This window comes from Octodon degus, unplaced genomic scaffold, assembly GCF_000260255.1.
Source record: "Octodon degus isolate 3935 unplaced genomic scaffold, OctDeg1.0 scaffold00050, whole genome shotgun sequence".
Taxonomy (NCBI): domain Eukaryota; kingdom Metazoa; phylum Chordata; class Mammalia; order Rodentia; family Octodontidae; genus Octodon; species Octodon degus.
In genome coordinates, this window is record NW_004524626.1 from 1,358,438 (window position 1) to 1,369,519 (window position 11,082).

At 40.0% G+C, this 11,082-nt stretch overlaps 1 pseudogene; it reads left to right on the forward strand.

Annotated features, from left to right (window-relative positions):
* Positions 1–2,016: 2,016 nt before the first annotated feature.
* The window catches only part of LOC101587819, a 23,213-nt pseudogene continuing 14,147 nt past the window's right edge, over positions 2,017–11,082 (forward strand).

Here is an 11,082-nt window from a genome sequence, read left to right on the forward strand (position 1 = left end):
GTGTGTGTGTGTGTGTGTGTGTGTGTGCTCGCACACGCATGTTTGTGTGTCTAGCTCTATCTCTTCATGACTACCTCTTCTGCAGTTTCTTTAGCTTTTATTTGTTCTGATCTTCTCTGACATTCTGCTCTTCAACATGCATTGGTCAATGTTGCAATTTAATGTCTACATCCTAAAGAAAGAGGAGGAAGTGCCAGATTGTAGTGTTAACATACTGCATGTCACATCTGCTTACAAAAGAAAGATTTGCATCCCCAAATTAGTGTCAAATTATTCATTTATGAGACAATTGTGAGGTGTGAAACTGTTCTTCCTAAACTTTCTCATGGGAAATTTTTTTCTTTTTATTAACTGGACTTAAAAGCTTTATAGAAACTATTTTGAAAATGGCTTCCAAAATTACTAGTAGTAGAGACATTACATATTTCCTAGACTCATGTGTTTCCAGGATTTTGGCATCCTTTGGACATTAAGAGAAGGCCAGAGATATTTTCTGAGTACTTCGCATATTTGAGAATTATTCGAAATGGGAAACAGACTCACCTGGATACCATTTCGCCTTGCAAATTCACTGGCCAGAGTTTGCACACCATAGTGTAAAAGATGCATAAGGAACTATTTAAATAACTGCACTCTTGCAATTCTGGTATTTGACAACTGTTACAAGAGATTTCTCCCTTGTTGTAAAGCAGCTTTGTCCTAAGGAGTCTGATAAAAATCTGTCACCATATTTTGCAATTTATGTTCTCCTGCTATGTTGTCTTATTTCCTGATCCAGAAAGCGTGTAACTGCCTAGAATCATTGGCATCTCGCAAATTACAGACAAAAATCTCTCACTCAAGAAACCTAGTGGGGCCTGGATGCAAGCAAAAACTAATAAATGTAGGAAATAAATAATGTAGGAAATAAATAAAGATCTTATGTATTTTGAAGAGCAATAGAAAATAGTCTGTGAAAGGATCTAGGAAAACAATGGCATAGACCTGGATAAAAGTGTCTTATATGACTAGGATTAAACTGAGTCATTGGAAAAGAGAAGAATGCAAGGAGGAAGTATAAAATCATGTTGCATAGATGAGGACAATTTGCTACCTTTAATCTCAGACAACCATCGTAACTTAGTGCTACTGCATGTTCTTCAACAAGAAATGACTTGATGAAACTGAAGATTTAGGAAAATTACTCTGATGGGGATGTTGGGAAGCTAGCAAGAAAATAGTCTGCAAATAGAAACTGTCAGACAGCTTTTGGGATAATCTACAGTGAGCCTACCTGGGCTTAGGTCATGACAGGTTAATAAAAGGGATCCAATAAAGAACCCTTGGTTTGCCACACACTGAAAAAAGGAGAAAACCAGCAGTGGAGAGTCCAAGGTGACACGAAAGTATCCAGCCTGGGAAGCTGGAGAAATTGGAACATCATCCAGAGGGGAGAAAGCTGAGAACTTCAGCAAGAAATGCATTTTGTTAAAATTATAAAAAGGTATTTGAAAATGTGCATAAAATCATCCAAATGATCTACCATTCCAGATTGTGGATATGTGTCAGAAAGAAATAAAAACAGAAGCTTAAACAGATTCTTGTACATCGGTTTTCATAGAAGATTTATTCACAATAGCAGGAAAGTAGAATAACTCAAATACCCATCAGTAAATGAATGGATAAAAATGTGGCATACACAAAATTTTTTTTAATTTTATTTATTTGTGTGTGTGTGTGTGTGTGTGTGTGTGTCCAGCTCAGCCCACCAGGGGGCGGGGCTGGCTGGCATGTGGTGCTGGGGGATTGAACCGCAGTCCCTGTGCTTTGCTAAGCTTGTTCTAAGTAGGTGCTTTAGACCACTGAGCCATCTCACCAGCCCCACAAATTTTTTAAGAGCATTATTAACTCTTAGAAATGAATGATACCCTGCCCGGTGGTACAGGGAGATGAACTCTGAGGGTATCATGGTCTGTGAAATATGCCAGACAAAAAGAGGAAAATATTGCCTGATTTCACTTACACGTGAGACCGATAATGGTCACATCACTAGAGATAGGAGGTGGAATGGCGGATACTGCCAGGTAAGGAAAGAGGGAAGGGACTTGTTTCATGGGTCCAGATCTTGGGTTTGGGATGGTGAAGGCATGCTGGACCTGGACAATAGTGTGAACGTAGTTAATGCCATTGAATGCTATATAAAGTGATAAATGTTACATATGCATATTGCCACAAGAAAAAGTGAATACTATAAAGAAAGAACATATGAATTCTAAGAACAAATCAAGAACTACTTCTAAAAAACAAGTGAAAGTCGAGTGCGTAAACTAAAGTACTAGCTTCATGCTTTTTCTCAGCTGTAAATGAAGAGCAATAACCAATTAAAAGAAATAAAGTACATTGACCTTCTTTGCATTTCAAAGATTTTCCATAACTAGTAGTTTCCATTTAAGTTAAAAATATCATTTTCTGACTTAAACTTTTTCCTTCAGTGGAATTGGACTTCAGATATATTCAGATGTATATTTGGGGCCAAACAGAATAAATAAGAAAGGAACAATGGGGATGGCATGGCGGAGAGAAAGGCCAACCTCAAGTGGGAAGTGCACTTTCTTCCTGAAGCAAAGACTGAAAAAGAGGAAAATGTATCAGTAATCAGGAGGCCGACTGATGTATTTGATTTTTTTTTTTCTTTTTTTCGTGGAACGGGGGATTGAACTCAGATCCTTGCATTTGCCAGTCAAGTGCTTATCCTACTGAGCCATCTCCCTGGCCCCCCGACTGATGTATTTGAATTCCAACTGCCTCTGCCACTTAGACCTTCCATGCAAAGTGTCAGAAACTCTTGTCACATGAATAGGCTTGTGTTTGATTTTCCCCTAAGGGAAGATGCACTATTAAGATATGAGAACTAAAACAGAACTTTTACATCAGCTGAAAGTTGGGAGTATCTTCTCAGAAATGGGCAGCGTTTCTCAGGACAGATTTTTGTGGAGGGTGAAGGGTCATGTTATAAAGTCTTTACTATTATTAGGTAAGAAAGAAAATTGGAAATTACTGTAAGTACTGTACATGTGGTTAAGATTTTTAAAAGCATCATAAGTGATTTGGAAGCACTTACATATTTTCCTAACTTCTGAATGTCGTTATGTTCCTGATATAGTGAGAAGATTTCTGTCATATTGGATATCAAAACCGTAAATACACTTCTGAAAAAATACTTCCCAAAGTCTAAATGAGTGGCCAAATGTTTTAGCTTTTTTAAATTTTAAAGATATCGGCAGCAAGCAGGTACAACAGTGTGAAATCACTTATTACTCATGACATCCCATATCAGTAAAATGGAAAGGAACCTCAGAAGCCAGAACTCAAGATTCCTAATTCTGCTTGAAAGTCGTGACCTACTCTACACACCCTGCTGCGGCACAGGGTCACAGAGCATCTTCCAAGCACCACACTGACCCCTGCCCGAGTACCCAGTGCTGGCATAGCAGTTCATCTCAATCTCACACGCTGCCTCTTCAAAAACAAACATCACCTACTCTGATTTCCAAGTGACTTAGAATCTACACCACATGGTCCTGGATAGAACCACATCCTGCCTGGCTCCGGAGCCTCCTCCTTGGAGCCCCCTTTCCTCAGCTGGATAGATCGTGGCCTCTCCTACCCTGAGGTTCAGCCAGCAGGCATTCCGCATCCTGCTTTGCTTCACAGGCATTTTACAGAGACGCCCCTGTGGGCTTGATTTGAAGAAAACAATCATTTACATTGTACAAAATTCAAAACCCCTAGGGAAGCAGTTTAGTAATTTAGCATTTTTGTTTCATGTGAAAATATTATTTCTAGCTCATAATGGTAAGTTCAAAAACATTGTTTCTTATCATTAAAAGCTTTGAGAAGTGTGTAATCTGAGCTCTTTATAGGTATGTTCCCTATAAAACACCCAAAGAAACAGAAGAGAGGTCTTTTTACAAAGCAATACCCTCATGGTCTTGAGCAAAGGGCCTTTAATTTGGAGCTGAATTAGTCATACATATAAACATTTTAAAGTCCTTGGACTCTGCAGTTGGTTATAATGAGCTTTTAAGATAAGTTCAGAATATGTTTTATCTGTTAGGCTGAGATGACTGACTGAAGAGGTCACAAGCTCACCCAACTCAGAATTTTTCCCCCATCATATTCTGTGACATGGTCTTCAGAGAAGCTGAATAAAATGGGGCTCTTGCCCTAAGGTATCTTATAATCAAGCAATGGGCTCTCTGTAAATACTGTATGGCTCCAGCCCTGAAAAATACAAGTCCACTTGAAGCCTCAGAAGATGACTATACCATACTGTCCTTGAAGATGTTATTGAGATGTAAATTAAGAATATGTCACACTGGAGTAAAGTAAGATTAAATTTAATCACTGTGTTTCAATAAGAAGAGAAGACACACAGTTACATGTTGACAAACAGGCCATATGTAGGTAGAAGCAGAGGAGGGGGGTGATGTATCTAGAAACCAAAGAAAGCTGTACAAAATTAGAAACTAAAAGTGGCTCCCTTCCAGAGCATTCGAAGGATCAAGGGCCTGCCAACACCTTAACTTGGTATTTCTAAACTACAGGACTGTGAGAGAATACACTTGTATTGTTCTAAACCACCTTGTTTGTAATACTTGGTTATAATGGCCTTGGGAAAACCAACGCAGGCTCCTCTTCACACTGCCTGATTTCATGGGTCTGCAGTGACCTTGTACATCAGCAATTGTATCAAAGCTCTGTAGGTGAAACTCATGTTTGACAATCATTGATGGTTTTCAAAGTTGCCATCAGCAGTCACTGGAAGCTCCCTAGAAATGATGGTTCTCAAGCCCCATAAGACTCTGGAGAGGGGAATAAATATTTCTTGCTCTAATTGCTTAAGCACTCACAGAGTAAGAGAAGATACCCAACAACCAGGCATGGAGAAGAGCAAGAGAAAGCAATCTTCTGAAAAGTAAAGACATTGTGTTCTAACCAGCACTGGGACTGAGCCTCTGGAAACCTTCCCACCAAACCGGGCCCAGGTGCACACGTGTGTCAAAGCATCCATCCTCCAAGTGAAAGTTCAAAAGACTGACTGTTGTCACAGTTTTGTTGCCATTAGGGCACACAGCCCTGCAGACACCCCACAAAGAGTGTATCTGGAGCCACATACCCAGAGGCAGAGAACCAGCACAAGCTGAACACTCAGGTCAAACACTTCACGGAGGATGACTTCTTTTAACTTCAATTATTAGATAACTAGCTCTCTTTGCCACATCCTGTACCCATAACCCAAAGAACAAAATGGACCGATCAATTTTATTTTAGTGTGAAATTCCACACTTCGCTATAATCAAGCTACATGAGACTATCAGAAACCACTAAGGATAGAGGCAAGTGGAAATTGTGTTTCAAAAGTGCTGGGAAGGTCACATGACTAGCACCTAATAAAAAAGAAAGCATCAGCTTTTTTTTTTTTAGATGAATAGCTTAATATTTTTATTTGCTTGTTTGATTTTCATGCTTCTGACCTCAATCAGAAACCTTTCCCTGGCAACAACTCTGAGAGATTCTTTCTCAAGTTGCTTTTCTTTCAGCACACACTCAGTTGAACCTTCTCCAGGCCTAGCAGGCTGTGATACTGCATCTGTGTCTTTAGGAACCATTTTCAGAAGCAACTGAAGTTTAGCATTTTTAGGTTTTTCACAGCTCTTTCTCTCACTTGATTTGGATTTAGAAAATGGTCGAGCAAAAAGAATGTCTCCATTCCAACTGGGATGGCAGTTGGCCTTTGGGGTCCCATTTCTTCTGTGTTTGTGTTTAATCCCAAACCCCTAGTGCCTCTGGAAAGATATGGGATCGATCACAGAGCCCCATCTATTGGACTGGAACCTCATTCTTCAAATTTTCCTTTTTTTCTTCTGTCTGAAACTACACTTACTTTGTAAAGAAGGACTGCGATCCCTTGATGATGAGAGTCAGAGGGCATGTGTTAATGGCTGGGGTTACCCTGAGTAAACAAGCAATATTCTAACCTGTCTTAGTGAGGAAACATAGGAAATTTTCAAGAGGAAACATCAGTGATAAAAATTTTAAGCTCTTTACTAGTGTCTGTCTTATTATGGCTTGGGTAGATCTGCCCGGAGACTCATGGATTTGCCAACATCTGGTGGCCCATTGAGGACAAAATTAATTTGTGTCCTTATTTCAATAATACAGATCTTTTCTTCATTGCAGAGTTTCTGAATCAGAATTTCTGGAGCTGTCCAGGAAGCTGGATTTTAGCCATTACCCTGCAAGACCTTTTGATCCACCAAGATTTAAAAATCTCTGTTGCCATGAAAAAGAGTGCCAGATTCAGTCAGCGGACCTCAGTGCAATCCTTTCTTTAACAGGCACTGCAAGGTCTTGAGAAGCCCATGCCATTTGTTATGGGACTTAGGTTCTTTACTGTCAAATGCAGATAATAATATACTTGCTTCACCCACTTGCAAGGGTGGTCACGAGGCTCCCAAGCCAAAGGCCTCCAAATCACATGGCTGGCACTGTAAGGAGGCCACTTTTGTCATCTCAGGATAGCAGGTTCAAGGGAGGGGTAAGAAACTCAATAATAACCTAAATAATATTATGTATTTCAGTACATGGTCTCACTATACAGATCAGACTCATAGTCATCCTCCTATGTTCAGCCTCCCAAGCACTGGTTTTACAGGCATCCAGTCTCAATCACCATCTCATTGCACCCTGAAGACAGGGCTGGTATGACACGTGGTGCTGGGGATTGAACCCCAATCCCTGAACTTGACTAAGCAGGAGCTTTAGTCCACTGAGCTATTTTTCCAGTCCTCTAAATGACATTTGAATGCAATATTTCTTAAAAAATAAAAACAGAAAACATATTAAAAATTTTGGTCAAGATAAGATTGGTGTTACTGGTTTATTTTCCTTTGCTCTTGAGCTCTAATACAGTATTGTATCATAGTGCTTCCTCTTAAAAGTTTGCTATGTTGTTCATGTTTGATTTGCATTAATGTTCGTTTTTAAGTACTTCGATCCAGGTAATGGACTTCTTTGTTACTGAGGGCACGCCCTTCGATTTCCCACCCGAGAGGAGTGGCGGTGCCCCTCACCCACTTCCCCAGCCCTGGCCCTAGCAGCTGCGGTGGGCTGCTCTCCGACCCCTCCAGCTATTCATACGTAGCTGCCCATGCACGTGAGCAGGCCCTGCTGCTGTCCTAGTCGAGTTCCACCTGGTGAGCGAATGGTGGAAACACGGTGCTAAGAACAGGAGGCAGAGTTGCATCCCTTTTTGTTTCCCCAAGGTACAGTCAGTGGAGGAAGAGTTTCTAATGTTCTACAATGCAGTCGTGCAACTGCAGTCAACTACACTGAAAATAGCTAAAGAAGAATTTGAATCCTCTCAACACACACATATATGTAATAATACTGGTAGGATAGAGATGCGAATTACAGATTGTACACATGTACTGAATTATAACACACCACCCTACAAATAAGTATCAATATTATACATCAATTAAATTTTTAAAAAATTGAACAGAAGGCAAGCCAGGTCACATGCTCAGTGCCTTTCTGGGCACATGTTCCCTGACCATTGGAAAAGGGTTCTTGTTTGACATTTGATATGAGTACCAGTCTAATGCTGTGTAACTGGAAAATCTGCCCTTCTTTAGGGAACAATAGCTCTAATAGCTCCACCTCCATCCTGGGAAAGTTTGAATTTGCACGTTGCTTCCTCCAGCTATTTCAGGGTCCACTAGTATGTACCAAAGGCTGGCCTCAGTCCCCTTGGCCTTGGAGTAAAAAATAAATAACACCACTCCTGAATAGCCAGGAGCATGGAGTGAGACAGTAAGTAAGGGCCTGCAGATGTTGGAAAGGGGCCTGCTCTCTTCATGCTGCCCATAAGCTTCCCAGGCCTCTCAAAAAGGCAGTATGAAGCACAGAGATGATAAGACAATGCTGCAGAAACAACCCAGGGCTTAATGACTCAACACTGGTCACTCTGAAGTGTTTGTAATATTCCTAGAGGAAACAAACGATGACCTGATCTTACAAGTGATTTGGAGGGAAGTGCTGTAAACTAGTGTTTATTTTGCTCAATACTGGGAAGGCCTCAAAGCTTATTGGAGCTAAACGTGGTGGAGCGCCCAGACTCACTGAGAGCAAGCCGTGTGCAGCCGCCCTCAGCATTTGCCATCCCAGCTTTTGCCTTCTTCTCTGGCTTTACACAGAAGCAGCAACTTGTTCATCTTTGGAGGCAGAGAGAGCCCAGAGTTTTATGTGCTTTTCAAAAAGAACTTCACTCCATGGAGCATAAAAAACACCAAACTGATAATAAGGCTGCAAGCAAACAGGCCTTGGTTTAAATAGTTTTGCGACCCCCTTCTAAGCAGGGACCACAGGCCAGCTAATACGCTCAGCAGCTAAGGGTGTAGCTGTGGACCTTGCCTGCCAGACTTCACCCACACTGCCACGTACTAGATGAAGGCAAATTACCAACATGTGTGCCTCAATTTCCTCATCTCTACAATGAGGAGACTGGAAATAACTGGACCTACCTCACAAGGCTGTTGTGAAGATTAAAGGACTGAATGAGTTAGTAGGCATGCAATGAATACATGGATGCATTTCTGAATTTATATTTTCTCAAGTGCTTTAACTTCTCACTCACATTTAATTTTTGCCTTACTCACCATGCCCAAAGCTAGTGGTAGGAACCTCCATGACTGGGCATCATGGGTCCTCAAAATATTACAAGAATATAGTTCTGTAAAGCTGATGTCCCTCTGGCAGAAATTCTTATGCCCAATGGAAAATCAGAGGCTCTCTCTTTTCATTGGTAACTTAATCGACAGAGCAAGACACAAGACTGAATTACATAATGCAGAGTCTCACATTGACAACTGGCATGGAAAATAACTGGAATGAAATATTCCAAGTTGAAGCCATAGATCTCTTGGAGAGTATCATTATGGGTGGTACATACAGTTTCACAGACCAAGGCAGGAGGTATTTTAGAGGCTCTACAATCACATGCAGACAGATTTACTACAGAGGAAACTGCTTCTGTTCATGATCTGGCACTCAGAGGTGCCACAGCGAAATCCCTAAGGGTTAGGAGAGCACTGCGTGTTTCCAGGGCAAGGGAAATGCACAGCCCCGTGTGTGCTCCGGCAGTGTAAAGAGAATTCCTTCAAAAGACTGAAAAAAAAAAATCTATCCTCATTGAATTTTATACTTAGCAAACATACCTTTGAAAACTAAAGGTAAAATATTTTCCAGTTATACAAGCTCGAAATAGAAAATTCTCCCTTCCAACTACTAACCAGGCCCGACCCTGCTAAGCTTCCAAGATCAGACGAGATCAGGCGCGTTCAGGATGGTATGGTCATAGACGCTCGAAATAGAAAATTCTAATACCTCCAGACATAGCATACAGAAAATAGCAAAGACCATAATCCAGAAGGCAAGAGAAGTTACTGCATGGTCCGGGATAAAAAATAAAGAGCTCTCAAAATGGTAGTTATGCAGGACTATGTAAAATATAGTATTAGATGAACCATTTAAAAGGTCATTGAAGATTTCCACAAAACAGTATCAATGTTACGTCAGGTTATACGCATATTTTTCGTGTGTGTGTGTGTGTGTGTGTGTGTGTGTGTGTGTGTAAAAGACAAGGAAGAAGTAATACAAAGTCAATGGAAAATGGAAATACACTTTTTAAAGTTTCTAATACTAGGAGAAAATATCATACCATGTCTTATGAGTAGATTGTAAGTCAAAGAAACAGTATAATATAACTCTACTTTCCCACCCACTTGCTCTTCTTTTTTTCTAAAATGGAATAAAGTGCTATTTAAATTTGTTCTTCCATAGCTAATATTTTTTTCCAAGGAAGGGGGTTAAACAATTTTTTTACAGTTAGTTTTGGACAATTTCAGTTTTGTGTACCTTGATATGATTTTATTTATATTTCTTGTGCAAAAGGTTCATTTTTCTTGGAAATGTGGTGCTATAATTTTAACTAAATTCAGAAATATTATTATTATTATTTTAATTTTTAGCGCAGGGTCTTCAAGGTGTATAGGGTCTCACTACATAGACCAGACTCATAGTGATCCTCCTGCTATCAGCTTCCCTAGAGCTGGGGTTATGGGCCGCGCCACCATGCCCAGTCTCAATCGCCCTCTCAGAGCATGCTGGGGGCAGGGCCAGCACCGCATGCCCGGGGATCCAACTCCAGCCATTGTACTCTGCCTAAGTAGATGCCTTCGTCCACTGAGCCATGAGGCTGGCCCATAAATTCAGAAATTTTAAATCTTTCAATATATATTGCTTACCTCCTTCTACTTTGAGAATTCTAATTCTATGAATATAAGTTCCTTGATTTTGGCACAGAGAGAAGGAACTATTATATGACTGATCTGTAAACTCTTCTTCATGTTTATTTTAGACAATTTTTATTGTTATACTCATTCAGGTTTATAAATAATTTTTCACAATGTGCAATCTATTATTAATCTCACATTATGTGTTCATTTCAGAAATACTTTTCTAAAATTCACTCTGTCTACATCTTATATCTTTGGCATTTCAATATTTGTCTACAATTTTTAATTTGCTACATAATTATTATTGATTTTCAATAAAGTTAATAATGAGAAAATAAGAGAATTCCTTGAAAGAAAAGGTAACCTGCCTTGAAAGTTGAGAAGGATCATGAGTTACGATGACACTGCTTGGGAATGCTCAAAGGACATGAGACCAAGAGGTGGGCTTAGGAAAACCATCCTATAGAGATGGAAGAGATTCTTCAGACAAAGTATCATTTCTCAATAATGCTACAAATGATTTATCTTAGTTCTTTTCCCTTTCTAGTTCTTATCTCTCATGCTATTCATTAGCACACTATTCAGAAGACTTGAAAATGAGGCCTAAGAGCATCTTGCAATCTTGACGGTCATGATGGTCTTACATTGGGATGTATGGAACCCATCTATAGCACAGTATGAGTTCTCTACATCATCCCCTAGGTGGACATAGAATCTTACAATATGAATAGCCTTATCTTTA